Below are 15,229 nucleotides of genomic sequence, written 5' to 3'. Positions count from 1 at the left end.
GGAGAAAAAAATCGTGATGCAGGTCTTTATTAACATACATTTGCTGATCTAGGTTCACATTTGTGCAATCTAGGACCACCACATTTTGTTGCCTTGGTTATCATTACAAAGAAAGTGCAGCTAGTTTTAAATAGTTTCTTGTTGTTTTATGTACTGTGTAATGGTCATACCATAAGCTGATAAAAGTGTGCTGAGGACTTAAACTCTAAAAGATCTGTTCCCTAGCACACACTAAGTAAAGAAACTGGCATATGGCATGAGATACAGATAGATATACATGTAGCCTATAGTAGTTTGAGCTAGTATCTCTAGTATTTTAAGCATGTACTTACAGTCAGGGTTCTTTTTGTTGTTGTTGCTTTTTATTTTTTATTTTTCATTTTTTTGTGGACTGCTTATACTTACTCTTAGATTTAGTCAGTCACATCATATGAGTAGGAACTGCTACTATCCAGTCATTTCTTGGCTTGGATACTTCATTTATCATTTTTTAAACCCTATCTTTAACCCCTAATGACTTTTTGATCTGTAAAATCTGAAATTATCCTTGCTGAATATTATCTGATTTATAATCAGGAATAATCAGCTCTTCATCCACAGCAATATGTGTTCTGTTCAGCAAATCTGTTGTATGATTCACAGCTCCTTATAAAGAAGATGTTCCATGACTTATGAATGACACCTCCTCTTCAAATTTGGTGTTCCTTATTCAGCTAAAAAGTGTATTGATCTCAGTGTTACTTGAGTGAGTGTGTTAGATTAGGATCTCCAGGTGGAGTTCTGGAAGAAAAAAAAAAAAGAAAAAAGGAAAAATGAAGAACTGTTATATAAGCTTTTATAAAAATGTCTGTTACAGTTTTCCAAATAAAAGTAATTCTTACAGAGCTTACATATACATTCTTAAGACTTCCATGGAATTAGAGAGCACAAGAGATTCCATCTGCTGTGAACAGATATTCATCCTTTTGCACTGCCACCTGAAATCCCATAAGCAAAATTAGTTACCATGGACAAACATTTTCTTGAGAGAATAAGCAGAGAAGTTCTTCTTGAAGGTCAGTCAAATGTTCAGGAGAAGCTGTCAGTCTGGTTTTATTTTTTTGTTTGTTTGTTTGTTTGTTTGATTGATTATTTTTATGCAGATGGACCAGGCTCACTTAGTAAAGATGTCCATATAACGTAGCTTTTTTCCACACAGAATCTTACAAGCTATGTTCTGCAAATATTCTGTGCAGAAGAATTTTAGCATTCTTCTGAAGACAGGTGTTAAAGTGAATGAAACAGTATGTATTGCCAAGCACATGAACTTTCTTGCTGCAAATGGTAGACAATAGGACTAGCAGTAAGTGACAGAATAACTTTTCAGAAATGACTTTCAGTGTTGGATAAAATAGTTTGCAAGAACAAAAACAAAGAATCATACAACAAAGCAGCAACTCTTGTATCTCCATGGAAGGGCTGCCAGATTTTTTGACAGCTAGAAATAATGCTTTTTTCTGAATCCTAATCTCCGAATTGAGAAGCCATCCTGAATTCAGGAGAAACCAAAGAGTGAGTCTTGTCACTATGGTGAAAAGTGGATAAATAACTTAAACTGTCATACTGCTAATGGTTACAGTTGCCTCTAGACTCCCTCCCCACATGCACACTCCCATCCAGCCCCCAAATTTGCTTGCTTAACATCATTCCTTATCTAAATAAGTGTCTGAGTTACATTTGCATTCTTCCACAAGTAATGAATTGCTGAAGGAAGTAGTGTCATTGACACACTTTTTTTTTTTGCATTTGTAGTCATTTCTTCACCATTAATTCTTTACATGTGTTTAGAATATACCTTCTGTTTGAGAGAGGCAAGATGTCAAGTACATGGTTAGTTGAATATTAAGTATAATTTCAGCACATCCACAAAACTGAATGACATGAGATTGGTAAGTAATACCATTTGCTTTGTCCTAAATAATCAGTTCAATTTACTTTAATATACTTTCACTGTTGAAACCAACTGTTACCATTCAACTTGCCATTGTCATTAGATCTTGCATATGATGCCCCCAGTGAATTATTTTTGTGGTATCCTATTGTTCTGAATTAATGAGAAGCAGAAATTTATACTGAAGATGGCAACTTGCAAAATAATGTGATACTATAAGTTATTAATATTGTTTAAAAACAAATAAAAATACTACTTAATGGGCTATATATAGTTTATATTTTCTTATTTCAGAACAAAGAGGAAATACCAGAATTCCTGGACTCTGTTAACAGACTTACTTGGTAGGCATTGAGAGCTCTATGCTTCTGTTTGATGACAGTAAATTGTGTCTAATATTTATGGCAACTATGTGAAATATTCACATAACAAACTGAAACTGTATAGAATATGCCTGAGTTTAATTATGAATTGGCGATTTGGGTTGGCATTTTTCAAGAGGAATAAGAAAGCAAGCTGAAGAAAGCAAGCTGTGCAATTTAGTCTACCACACAGGATCTGCAGTTGTGGTTATCTTTTTTTTTTTATCTTTTTTTTTTTAAATTTTTGACTTTAGACAACATTTGACAAAAGACTAGATACAGATCTTGGTACTTGCTGAGATATCAATTTCAGCTGAAAACAAACAAACAGAAAAACCCAGCTTAGTATGAGACATGATCATCTATGGATTTCAGATCATTGACTATAGCATGCTTTTGAATCATATGCAATTCATTTTCATAGTTTGATGTAATATCATGTGAAGCTTGGTCATGAAATTATCTGAGTTTTCCCTTAAGAATGGAATCTGTGTTATATAAGTTTTCAGCTTCTCTGAGTTTACTAAAACTACCAAGTAATTTAATTTCTGGGCTAAAATAGATTTGAATGAATACCTGAATAGATAAGAAATCACATGTAAAAGAAAGAAGGAAAGAAACCAACAAACAACAACAAGAACAAAACAAAACAAAACAAACATATATATGCAAAGAAATATCCCTCTACATAACAGGAATTTCTTGCATTAGAGTCTACTTTTCTGAGGGTCTCTGAAGAAATATGATTGTATGGTGTTGTGACTATTGCACTGTACTAAAAGATCACGATTCAACTTCTGGCTGTGTAACGCACTTCCCACTTCCTGTGCCTTTGGACTTATCAGTTAGTTCTTCTACATCTTATTCATATTTTTTTTAAAAAAATATTTATTTTGTTGTTTTTGTTTTTGTTTGTGTGTGTTATGACATGAATCCATTTTACTTACAAATAATGCATGGGACAATGTATTGCAAATGGGAGCAATGCACTTCACTCACAACAGAGAAGCAGCAATGTTTATTGATATAACATACTGATTTAACAAAGTCTGATTGTAAATAGCACCTTAACAAGATTCGATGGCAAGTTATACTCAGTCATTTATGGGATAGAAGATAGGGTTAAATACACTCATCCAGGAGACTGTCTCATTGAGTCACGAAGTTCAGAGTGGACCCCCTTGCATTCTAAACTCCTTCTCAGAGGAGGCTAAGAGCAGCTGGATCCAAACTTAGTCCCAGACTTGGTCAACAGTTTATGTTTAAAGGTTGAAGAGACACTCCTGTTGACTCACAAGGTTTGGAATGGACCCTCTTGCTTTCTAAATTCCTTGAACCAAAAAGGTAGGGAGCCTAGGTGCAGCTGGATCCAATCCTAGTCCAAGACTTTGTCAATGGTTTATGTCTAAAGATTACATGTGTACAATCAATCTAAAATATAATCTTAGTGAAGGTTACAAAGTTTATCCAGCTATTAATCACTTACCAAGGATCTGTAGCAACAAGGAATTTCTTGGCATTAAGGCATAAAGGATCTCTACAGCAGGCTTAACCTTGAGAGGAGTCCCTGCCCAAGGGGAGATCCTGTTTTTCAGACCTCTATCATATAGAAGAGCTTAACGGACTCTTGGGGTGCTCACTATTTATGGGGTAAGATGGTTGACTAACAGTCATATTTGCATACCAACTGCAGATGTTAGTTTCTTCCAAATTTGGCTTGAGGGAGATATTGACCAGTGGTTAGGTGAGCACATTGCTCAACTAGCCCCTTGACTGGTGTGTGTTATCAGTCTGGCTGCAGCCATCACGACCAGATTGCATCCACCACAACTGCTGCTGATGGTTATCTGCTCAAGCTGGATGCAGCCATCATGACTGCCACTGGTGGTTAACGCTTGAGAAGGGTTACAGGAAATAAAGGTTAGGAAGGTGTGGGTGGAGCACACCATCACACAATGTTCCTACAATTTGCTAGCTAAAGACATGCCATGAAGCAGTTAAACTAGTGAAGGAGACAAAGATGTATGACCTCACTCTTCACAAATAGTGCTGTAGATACACATGCAAATGCAATTAATTTTGTAAAAGTGATGGAGAAAATTAAAGTCTGCTGTACAGAGCCAACAATTCTGCTTCCAGTAGTTTATGACACTGCTTTATGACACTTCAGAGGGAAATAATCTAGGAATTTTTCATTTAGGAATCAAGTTTATAACCAGAGTGTTAAGGAATAGAAGCAAAATAAGTTTAATGTTGTCTAAAATTCCTTGGACTAATCTTTACCAGATACCATCTTAAAAAGCTTCCACCCTTCCTTCAAGAAGTCCTACTGCCTCAAAGAAAGAGTTACAAAATGAGTCAAGCCAAAGATGTATTTTGGAGAGATAATATATTGTGAGAATTGAGTCATTATTTAAGCTTCATTTTCAGGGGATCATGGCCCTTAAGCTTTAAAAATAACTATATTGAAGGGCTAGAATAACTATTAAAAATAACTATATGGGTTGGAATGACCCATGTGTAGTTGCTTTGTTTGACATTTTTATTTTATTTTATTTTATTTTATTTTATTTTATTTTATTTTATTTTATTTTATTTTATTTTATTTTATTTTATTTTATTTTATTTTTTTTGTGGACAATTTTTCTTTAAAGCTTTGATATTTCTCATGGCTGAACAGACTGCTGAAAGCTTGCAGTTTGAAAGATCAGAGAGTAGAGAATATCTTTTCTCAGCTTCTGAAATTCAACAATGGGAGCATGAGCTTCCTTTGTGCCAATCAGAAAGCAGATTTACACTATGACTGGTATAATCTTTGTGGGCCAAAGCAGTACATCTTTTTAATCAAAACATAAAGCATATTATTAAGGGCACTCCAAATTGAAAAAAAAAAAAAAAGTAGTTCTGGTCTATCTATATGCAGCTTTCACACTTCTTGCATATAGATTTTTATCCAACCTTTAAAAAAATTACTGTCTTCCTGGGAATCTTCTTTCCATCCCCAGTTCCTTGCTCTTGAAGAGGATCATAAATAAAAAGAATTCAGATCACACAAACAAATTTATATCTACCATAGCCTATCTGTCAAGTCTTTAATTTTCAATAAGTTATTGGCATTATTTTCTGTATTTGTCCTTTGAGGCCATCTGAAAATTCCTCCCTGATCAACTGCAATTGTTATTTAAGTGGCAGAAAATACTTATGAATGTATGCCAACCTCAAGTTCTTTGGAAACTCAAAGTTTAATTTCATTTTTTATATGAATAAGAAGAGTAGTAGGGAACAGGAAGAGGGAAATAAATTCCACTCTGAAAGAAAAAAATGATAAGCCAATGAAAAAGCAAACCACCAATACTATTCCATTATTATTTGCAGATGTGGTGCTGAGGTGCCTCTGAGTACCTGCTCATTTCTTTTCCATATTGAATGGAATCTGAGTCCTTACTTAATACTCAGTGGATATCAAAAAGGCACATGAGACTTTGAAAATCTGGTCTCTATGTAATATTCTTCAATTCCAATGAATATTTTTTTTATGTAACTCTTAGATAAATTTGCATACAGTTTAAAAATATATGAGTTTATAAGGCTGAGGAAGGACATCCTCAATTTCACTGAATTTCACTGATGATAGTTTTAATTTTATCTTTTAACTATTATATGTGTTCATTTTGTGAAAATTTGGAAGGCTCCCCACCAAAGTCTGATCCAATCTTTCTTTCTTTCTCTCATATTCTAAGGCTGTGATGAATGAAAGCAAAGCATAAAGCTGACAGAGAGGACATAACATTAATTATATTGAGACAATCTGCTAGCAGTCAGGGTGAATGAGGTTTTTTTTACAATCAAGTTTCACCAGTACCAATAGTTCTATCAGCTTCTGAGCTTGTTCCACTGCATGGGTGAACAGTTAGGTAGGTCATTTGTCACAGAATATAAAAGCAAGAATCCACTTTTTGAAGTGGGGAATTCAAGACAATGAGCCCATCAGTAATTTGTGCTATAATTCCATCTTTGTATAATCAGAGAGATTAGCTGCCAGCAATCTGTTTATGTGCAAGAGCCTAGCAATATCTTAGAGAGAGTTTTCCATGTAAGCCTATCAATTTTTATGAGATTTATATGTTTTGATCAACAGAACATACTTTGAGGAGGAGTATTTTTATTTTTTAATTAGCAACTTATTTCACTTTTTATTGAAACAGGAACACTCATTTGGCATTTTATTTTGAGAAGTAGCCAAAAGCATACTGGACTCTCCTTTTGTGTTAGGTAGACAAGGTGAAAAGCTTGAAAAGGGTATTGCTTTAACACAGATGACCACAGGATGAATTTGATCTTGTTAGGGCTTGAATAAACTCAGCTGGAAAATTGGATGGACCCGACCGAAAAAACAGGTGTTGTAGCTCAATTTAAATAGTCTCAATAAATAAATGACAGCCAAAAGCTATGTAAAATTGTATGTAGTTATTGTAAAATAGTAGGAGAAATGGATTTGTGATACCTTTTTACTGGAAAACCAAAAAGGTTCAAGGAGGAATGTTGCTATAGTTCCAGTACATCTTTACAATAAGAGGTTAAGTAACTGCCTTGAATTTTTTTTTTAATTAATTATTTTTTATTTTTTTGAGAGTGAGAAAAAATACTTGATACCTGGGAGGAATTTAATAAGGAATACATTTGATATAAATCTTATTGCTAGACTTCATGCATATTTCCTAATATATATTTATTTCTGGAGACAATTAAAATAATTATTTACATTTTTCAAACAGTGACATTTCATCTGGTGTAGAAAGAAAGAGAAGAAAAACTTAAAGGAAGTACTGAAACTCTTATGCTAGCATCTTGTTGTTTGTTAATGATATATTTGCACTAATACTACTTTCCTGAAAAGACATATGACCTAAATTGAAACTATTAGTTTATTTATGCGATAAATGTTTTAAAATTCATGGTTAGCACCACTCTAAAAATTCTTTAAAATTGTTTTAAATCAATATAAAAATAAAAATAAATTTTCATAAATATCAGAAGTAATTTGAATTAAAAATGTCCTTTTATTTAGAAAAATGGATGTGTGTCTCCGGCTCCCTTTTTATCAAGAAACCTACATTATGTGCAGTGTGAAATAATACTATGTATGATTTCAGAGCTATAACTGCCTAATTCATATAGAAAGAAGTGATTAGATATTTTTGGTGGTTGTGGTATGCAGTACTTACAGGTTATTAGTATGGATGCCTCCCTGTTCTTTTTGGTCTTAAGATCAGTGGCTTCATTCTTTTCATAGTGGGAGTAACAAGCACTTGAAGAACTTTGCTGGGAAGAATGCGGAGTGTTCATGATAATGGGTTCTTCTTCAATGTAGCATACACATTTTAATGTTTAGTATTTTAATTTTAACATTTCAATATATTTTCTAACATACTTTTAAGCCTTTGTTCTTTCTTCATTTGTCTGTGGCACCATATTACGTTCAAAAGTACTATATGTGGAGCCTTCTAGGTATGTTAAATACCATGGTTCTGTTTCTTACCCTTAGGTTTTGTACAGCTCTGGTCAGCATTACCGTAACTGGTCATGGGTGAGTTGTTCATAGCTGTGGGTTCTACTGCACCAGCCCTCATCATGCCATGCCTGCAGTCCTCTGCTCTGCAACCTGTGTCCTCACTTCTCAAGGCGTGCGTAATGATGCAGACTGCATCATTATGGTACAATCATAAATATCTTTTTCTACATATAATAACTACTTGTTACTGCTATCTATATAAAATTATGTATGTACTATAAAAAGATAAACACAATTTAAACAAAGTAGCCATTACCACCTGGTCAGTTAGAAAAATGTCTGTCACAGCTAAATTAAGTAAATCACAGCTGTATGCAGGTCAAGATAAGTTCAGACACAGCAGGCTTGATAAGCCTTATTTCTGAGGCTGTGCAATATATATATATATATGTCTCAATATAAAGCTCAAGGCTAGTAACAATGGTACAGTATTACAGGACTGTATAGAACTCCAAGGATGAGACCAGCTATCCATGTAGAGGTAGGATGCTGTGATTTCAATATCTTAGTATAGGTACATTGATCACTTCAGTGTGTGTGTTTCCCCATTTCTGCCCCCATATGTAGCCTGCCAAATAGTTTGAGGAATTTCATGTTGTGATTCAGGCCAAAGATAAAGTAGTTGTATTTCTGCCTAAGAAGATAACTCCTTTATCTATACTCTTTTTAAGCTTTTAAGCATGAACAGCAACAACAACAAAAAGATCTGGAATGATTTTTCTACCGAGCTCTTTCTCAGATATTTTCTTGTGGGAGCTGGTGAAAAGACTTTCTTCCCTATTTTTTTCTTCTCCTTATATTTTTATTTAAATAGCTTATTACCCAAATTTAAGTCTAATTTTCAGCTATATACTGTACATAGATTAGATATTGGTATATAAAGAATCTTAAGTGTTGGTTTGAACCTTGGAAGAAATTCATTCTTGCAAAAACCCTGACTAAAGTCCTATCCAACTTTTCTTGGCATTGCTGTATCCTCTGTGTATATAACTTGTAAATACTCAGATACCTTAAATTTATTTGAAGTTGCTTGTCTAAAATTTAGTAGGTTCTGACATCAGTTAGAACTCTGAGATACCATTGAAAATACATGGTGAGATTTTAAAAACAACTGTTTTCAGATACATTTATAATAATTGCTCTTGACTAGAGATTATAGGTCTCAGTGAGTTGTTCTTCTAAAGCATTTTTGGGGCAGTAATAGACATGCTGAAAAAGGCAATTGAGACACTGCTTATGCGCAGCCCTAAAGGTACTTTGATAAGTTTTTTTTTTTTTTTAACAGATGGTGTAATTTGCTTCCTGCTGTTTTCAGGGTTGTCTTCATCCTGAGGTATTCTAGTGCACTCTTGTGCCAATCATATTTGTCCATTATGACTGTTTCTGTTTTTTTTTTATTTCAATTCTCCTCTGACTTATTTTTCACTTTTATTGTGTAATGTTTTTTTTTCAGGCAATTGCTGACCTAGTAAGCCTGAGGCAGCCACGACATACATGGTTCTGGATTATTGTTAAAATGTTTTTCCCTCCTTTTTATGATCCTGAAATAATGTATAATTGATCCTCTGAAATTACATACACACACCCCAAAAAAAAAAGCTAATACTGTGTAACGGTAGATTTATTATAACATATTCCCAAAGTTCTGCAAAGATCATGTGAAATTGGCCCTTAATGAAGGGTAGTGTTAAAATGTAATCTAATATAGCTATTTTTATTCTACATTGCTTTTATGCTCTAGAAAGCAGTCCACTGATATCCTGGAAGAACAGAATCCTTTCCTTTAAAATCCTGAGGTGCTGAGGTAGAGACAGCAGTTCTAGAAACCCTTCCTTTTCAGCTGTGGTGCTTTTTCTGAAAAAAAGAGAAGGACAGACAGAGAGAACCATGATGCTTGTTCTAGATCTGGTAGAATGGGTGGTTGTTCTCAGCTGGAGACCATTATAATGTAAGTTAAACAGTTTTACCATATTTCCTTACAGCTGCTATACCTATATTTAAAGAAATTTAAGTTTGCGTCATTTGTTGTAAGCTGATGACTTCTCATGATACCATTTTCTTTGTCTTCCAGATCTCTGATAGATAAACTGAACAAAGAGAACAAAAATTGATTGACTATATGTGACTTTGGGAATACTTGCAATGGGCTAAGAATGTCCATTTAAACATGCCTGTATAAGCAGATATAGGCAGTTATGTACTAGCTCTTCCAACATTCTGGACTGGCCAGTCACAAGTCATCTCTGGACCAGGTGCTGTCTAAATTAATTTCAGAGAGGCTGTATCTCATCTAAAGCATCACACTTCTACTTCTATAGATGATGTACCAATATGCTCAGTATTCTTGTAAGGTAACAAAACCTGTTCATCCCACTTTACAGATGGTGCTCTGAAGAGAATATGAATGACTTGCTTGGACATCACACAGGAAAACTGAAGAAAAACTGTTTTTATCTCCTAAAGTGTGGGCTAACACAATGACCGTTAAACAACTCTCTCTCTTCTTTACTTGACATTTTGGTGTACAATTATGAAACTTGGTATTTGTGTCCTGTTAAGCTATGTTTTTGCCTGCAATCACTGGAACAGTACTGAAGTGGGTTGGTGACTCTTTGCCTTCAGGAAGGTAGAGGAGTAAAATGCTTCTAATTAAAATAGAATCATTAAGGTTGGAAAAGATCTCCAAAATCACCTAGTCCAACCATCCCCCTACCAGCAATGTCACCCACTAAACCATGTCCCTAAGCACCACGTCCAACCTTTCCTTAAACACCCCCAGGGACGGTGACTCCACCACCTCCCTGGGCAACCCATGCCAATGCCTGACTGCTCTTTCTGAGAAGAAATGTCTCCTAATTTCCAAACTAAACCTCCCCTGGCACAACGTGAGGCCACTCCATCTAGTCCTATCACTAGTTATCTGTGAGAAGAGGCCAACCCCCAGCTCCCCACAGCTTCCTTCCAAGTAGTAGTAGAGAGCAATAAGGTCTCCCCTGAGCCTCCTCTTCTCCAGACTAAACAACCCCAGCTCCCTCAACCACTCCTCACAGGACTTGTGTTCCAGGCCCTTCACCAGCTTCATAGCCCTTCTCCGGACAGGCTCCAGGGCCTCAATGTCCTTCTTGTAGTGAGGGGCCAAAAGCTGAACACAGTACTTGAGGTGTGGCCTCACCAGAGCTGAGTACAGGGGAACAGTCACCTCCCTGGTCCTGCTGGCTGCAATATTCCTGATACAAGCCAGGATGTTTTTGGCCTTCTTGGCCACCTGGGCACACTGCTGGCTCATGTTCTGGCAAGCATTGACCAGCACCCTCAGATCCTTTTTCTTCTCCACAGCTTTTGAGGCACTCTTCCCCAAGCCTCTAGTGTTGCAGAGCAGTGCTTACAGTAAGTAAAGTATTTTCAACTTCTTGTGCTGCCCTATCAGCGAGGAGGCTGAGGATGCACAAGGAGCTGGGAAGGGACAGAACCAGGACAGCTGACCCAAATTAGTAAATGGAATATTCCATACTATGTGATGTCATGTGGGGCAATAAAAGTATAAAAGGCAATAAAATGGGCTGGGGCACTGGCATTGTCTGGGGATTGCAGGTGGTGAGGAACTGTGCATTGCTTGTTTTGCATATTATTTTGTCATTATTATAATAACAAGCCAGGATGCCACTGGCCTTCTTGGCCACCTGAGCACACTGTGGGCTCATGTTCAAATGAGCTTTGACCAACACCCCCAGATCCTTTTCCTCCACACAGCTTTCCAGCCACTCTGAGCCAAGACTGTAGTGCTGTATGCGGTTGTTGTGGCCAAAGTGCAGGACCCTGCACTTAGCCATGTTGAACCTCATCTCATGGGCCTCTGCCCATCGACCCATCCTGTCCAGGTCCCTCTGCAGGGCCTTCCTGCTCTCTGGCAGATCAACACTACCCCTCAACTTGCTGTCATCTGCAAACTTACTGAGGGTGCACTCAATTGCCTCGTCCAAATCATCAATAAAGGTATTAAAGAGGATGGTTCCCAACACTGACCCCTGGGAAACACCACTGGTGACTGGTCACCAGCTGGATTTCACTCCATTTACCACTACTCTCTGGGCACAGCCGTCCAGCCAGTTTTTAACCCAGAGTGTACCTGTCTAAGCCATGGGCTGCCAGCTTCTCCAGGAGAATACTATGGGAGATTGTGTCAAAAGCGTTGCTGAAGTCTAGCTAGACTACGTCAGCAGCCTTTCCCTCATCCACCAGGCAGGTCACCTCCATAGAAGGAGATGAGGTTGGTCAGGCAGGACTTGCCTTTCATGAACCCATGCTGACTGGGCCTGATCCACTGGTTGTCCCGCATATCCTGTGTGATTACATTCAAGATGACCTGTTCCATCACCTTTCCTGGCACCACGGTCAGGCTGACAGTCCTGTAGTTTCCTGGGTCCTCCTTACGACCCTTCTTAAAGATGGGCATCACATTAGCAAGTCTCCAGTCATCCAGGACCTCTCTGGATGACCACGACTGCTGATAGATGATGGAAAGCGGCCCAGCAATCACATACACCAACTCCCTTAGCACCCTTGGGTGGATCCCATTTGGCCCCATGGATTTGTGACTGTCCAGATGGAGCAGCAGGTCTCTGTTTCCACCTGAACTGTGGGGGGTTTCTTCTGCTCCCCGTCCTAGACTTCCAGGTTGGGAGGTTGAGTACCCTGAGGATAAGTGGTCTGGTTAGTAAAGACAGATGCAAAGAAGGCATTAAGAACCTCAGCCTTTTCCTTATCCACGTTCCCCCCTGCATCCAGTAGAAGATGGGGATTCACCTTGGCCTTCCTCTTGCCAGTAATATATTTATTAAAACATTTTTTTTGTTTTCCTTATCCATAGTGGGTAAGTTGAACTCATCCTGGCCTTTGGCCTTCCTGATTTTTTCTCTGCATATGCTAGCAACTTCATTGTACTGTCCCCAAGTTGCCTGCCCCTTCTTCCACAGGACATAAACTCTCTTTTTCTCCTGGACACTCTACAAAAGTCCCCTGTTCAGCCATGCCAGTCTTCTTCCCCGCCAGCTCATCTTCCAGCACACGGGGACAGCCTGTTCCTGTGCCTTTAAGACTTCCTTCTTGAGGAGCATCCAGCCTTCCTGGACCCCTCTGCCCTTCAGGACTGGCTCCCTAGGGACCCTCCTCCCTACCAGTGTCCTGAACAATTTAAAGTCAGCCCTCCAGAAGTCCAAGGTAGCAATTTTACTGACTACCAAGAACAGAGAACTCTACGATTTCATGGTCACTCTACCCAAGACAACTCCCTACCACCACATCTCCCACCAGTCCTTCTCTGTTCGTGAACAGTAGGTCTAGAGGGGCACCCCCTTCGGCAGGCTCACTAACTAGCTAAGTCAGGAAGCTGTCTTCCACACACTCCAGAAACTCCTATACTGCTTCCACAGGTCTTTATTGTATTTCCAGAATATGTCCAGGAAGTTAAAGTCCCCCATGAGAACAAGCACTGGCGATTGAGCGACTTCTGCTAGCTGCTGATAGAACATCTCATCTGTCTCTTCATTCTGGTTTGGTGGTCTATAAGAGACACTCACCAGGATGTCTGCCTTGTTGGCCAGCCCCCTGATCCTTATCCACAGGGACTCTACCTTATCATTCCCAACTCCGAGCTCAACAACATTGAAATACTCTCTAACACAGAGAGCCATGCCACCACCCTTCCTTTGTTGCCTGTCCCTTTTGAAGAGCTTGTAGCCATCCATTGCAGCACTCTAGTTGAGGGAGTGGTCCCACCACGTTTCATTGATGATGACTAGGTCATAGTTTGCCTGCCACACAATTTCTTTTCCTCCTGTTTATTGCCTATGCTGTGTGCATTGGTGTAGATGCACTTCAGTTGTGTCATTGCCCTCACCCCCACCCCTGGCATTGCTCCCCCAGGCTCATCCCTGTTGAGCCTCATTTCACCCTTTTCCCACTTTGTACCTAGTTTAAAGCCCTCTCAATGAGCCCTGCCAGCTCCTGAGCTAGGATCCATTCCCCCTTTGAGACAGATGGGACTCATCTGCAACCATCAGGCCAGGTGCTGAGTAAACCTGCTGAGTAAAAGATCTTTTAAGGTGAATAACAGCTGTGACAGTAGACCATGAAAGCAGTAAATATCCCCTAGATTTCTGCACACTGCTTAGACACCTCTCAGTCTTGATGGTAAGAGATGTAAATAAAATTAGGGTCATGAGCATTTGTGCTCATTAAAGATTATTCAGCAGCAGGTTATACTGATCAAGTCTAATTGGGATAAGTATTAACACCTTTTTTTTTTTTTTTTCCCTCTGTTGATCCTGTATTTTAAGGAAAGAGGGAAATATTTCAGTATGGATAACATATAATTCTATACTTACAGTGGCAAACCTATTTAAATCCAACTGAATGTAGCTAACGTGGCTGAATAACTCACAGAAATATAAATCAAGGTCATACCGTCCTCATTATTAATACCTAAGGTCCAAAACTGGCAAATGGTTTTACTTGGTCAACAAATAAAATAGAACGAAAGGTGGGGGAGGAAGAAAGGAGTAATTTTGAGCTGTCACAAAGTTCCCTCAGGAATATCAAATTAACCAAAAAAATAATATTGCAGTGTTCCAAACTTGTATTAGTCCAAACACCATAGATTATTTTAATGACAAACACTTAAAAATTAAATATATCTTTCATGAATAAAGTTACTTATTTAATTTTTGCATTCAGTAGTTCAAAGTTTCAATAGTTTGCAAAATGCAGCGTTAGCCTATTTTTATGAAAATTTTCATTTTACACATTCTGTTCAGTGTAGTACCCACCTGGGAAGCTCTTGAATAAAAATAAACTGATCTCAAAGATACTGAGTGTTTTTTTTTTTTTTTTTTTTTTTTAATCTGCTTAGTAATCATTACTTCTTGTTACAAGTGCACTTCTAAAGAAAACCCATGGTAGTTTCTGGACATTCTTATTGATGGGTAAGGGTGCTTTCCATTCTTATTCCTCGGAAAGGGTACTTATCAAGACAATACTGATTTCTCTTTTCCTTCTGCTCCTCTTATGTGTGAGACAATCTCATATGCAAAGGTACCTTGGTGGAACTGAGAGGGAGTTTCATTTAACTGGTTGCTCTGAATCGTTCTATAAATCTCTCCATTGACGACTGACAACAAAGGGTGATTTCAATCACTCATTGAAACTGCGTATTTCTCTCTAACAATAAGAACTGCTCAGACTTAAAAATGTAATTAAAAAACACATATACATGTCTAAGATGGGTTAGATGAATTCCTCATTGTATTGACACATATTACACTGCATGTTAGATGTGCATGAACAAATGGTTATCACCTGACCTTTTCC

General features: G+C 37.8%; 2 long non-coding RNA genes across 8 annotated transcripts; one reads left to right on the top strand and one right to left on the bottom strand.

Annotated features, from left to right (window-relative positions):
* Positions 1-350: 350 nt before the first annotated feature.
* On the bottom strand, positions 351-4,834 carry LOC310892575. 2 transcript variants are annotated; one of them, XR_014578233.1, is made up of 3 exons: positions 3,779-4,834; positions 882-977; positions 351-780 (listed from the first exon to the last, which is right to left on the bottom strand). It is a non-coding gene; the product is annotated as an uncharacterized lncRNA (long non-coding RNA). The 2 variants fall into 2 exon arrangements; XR_014578234.1 differs by having other exon boundaries at positions 891-977.
* Positions 4,835-6,722: 1,888 nt separating this feature from the next.
* Positions 6,723-15,002, top strand: LOC310894021. Of its 6 annotated transcripts, none has more exons than XR_014579494.1 (7): positions 6,723-6,868; positions 7,838-8,006; positions 9,150-9,197; positions 9,318-9,332; positions 9,606-9,812; positions 9,936-10,116; positions 10,246-15,002. It is a non-coding gene; the product is annotated as an uncharacterized lncRNA (long non-coding RNA). The 6 variants fall into 6 exon arrangements; XR_014579498.1 differs by having other exon boundaries at positions 6,725-6,868; positions 7,838-7,974; XR_014579499.1 differs by having other exon boundaries at positions 6,725-6,868; positions 7,838-7,974; positions 9,318-9,361.
* Positions 15,003-15,229: the final 227 nt, after the last annotated feature.

Source organism: Anser anser, assembly GCF_964211835.1.
Source record: "Anser anser genome assembly, chromosome: 1".
NCBI classification, from domain to species: domain Eukaryota; kingdom Metazoa; phylum Chordata; class Aves; order Anseriformes; family Anatidae; genus Anser; species Anser anser.
The sequence above is the reverse complement of the archived record's forward strand: the minus strand, read 5'-3'. Positions and strand labels throughout refer to the sequence as shown.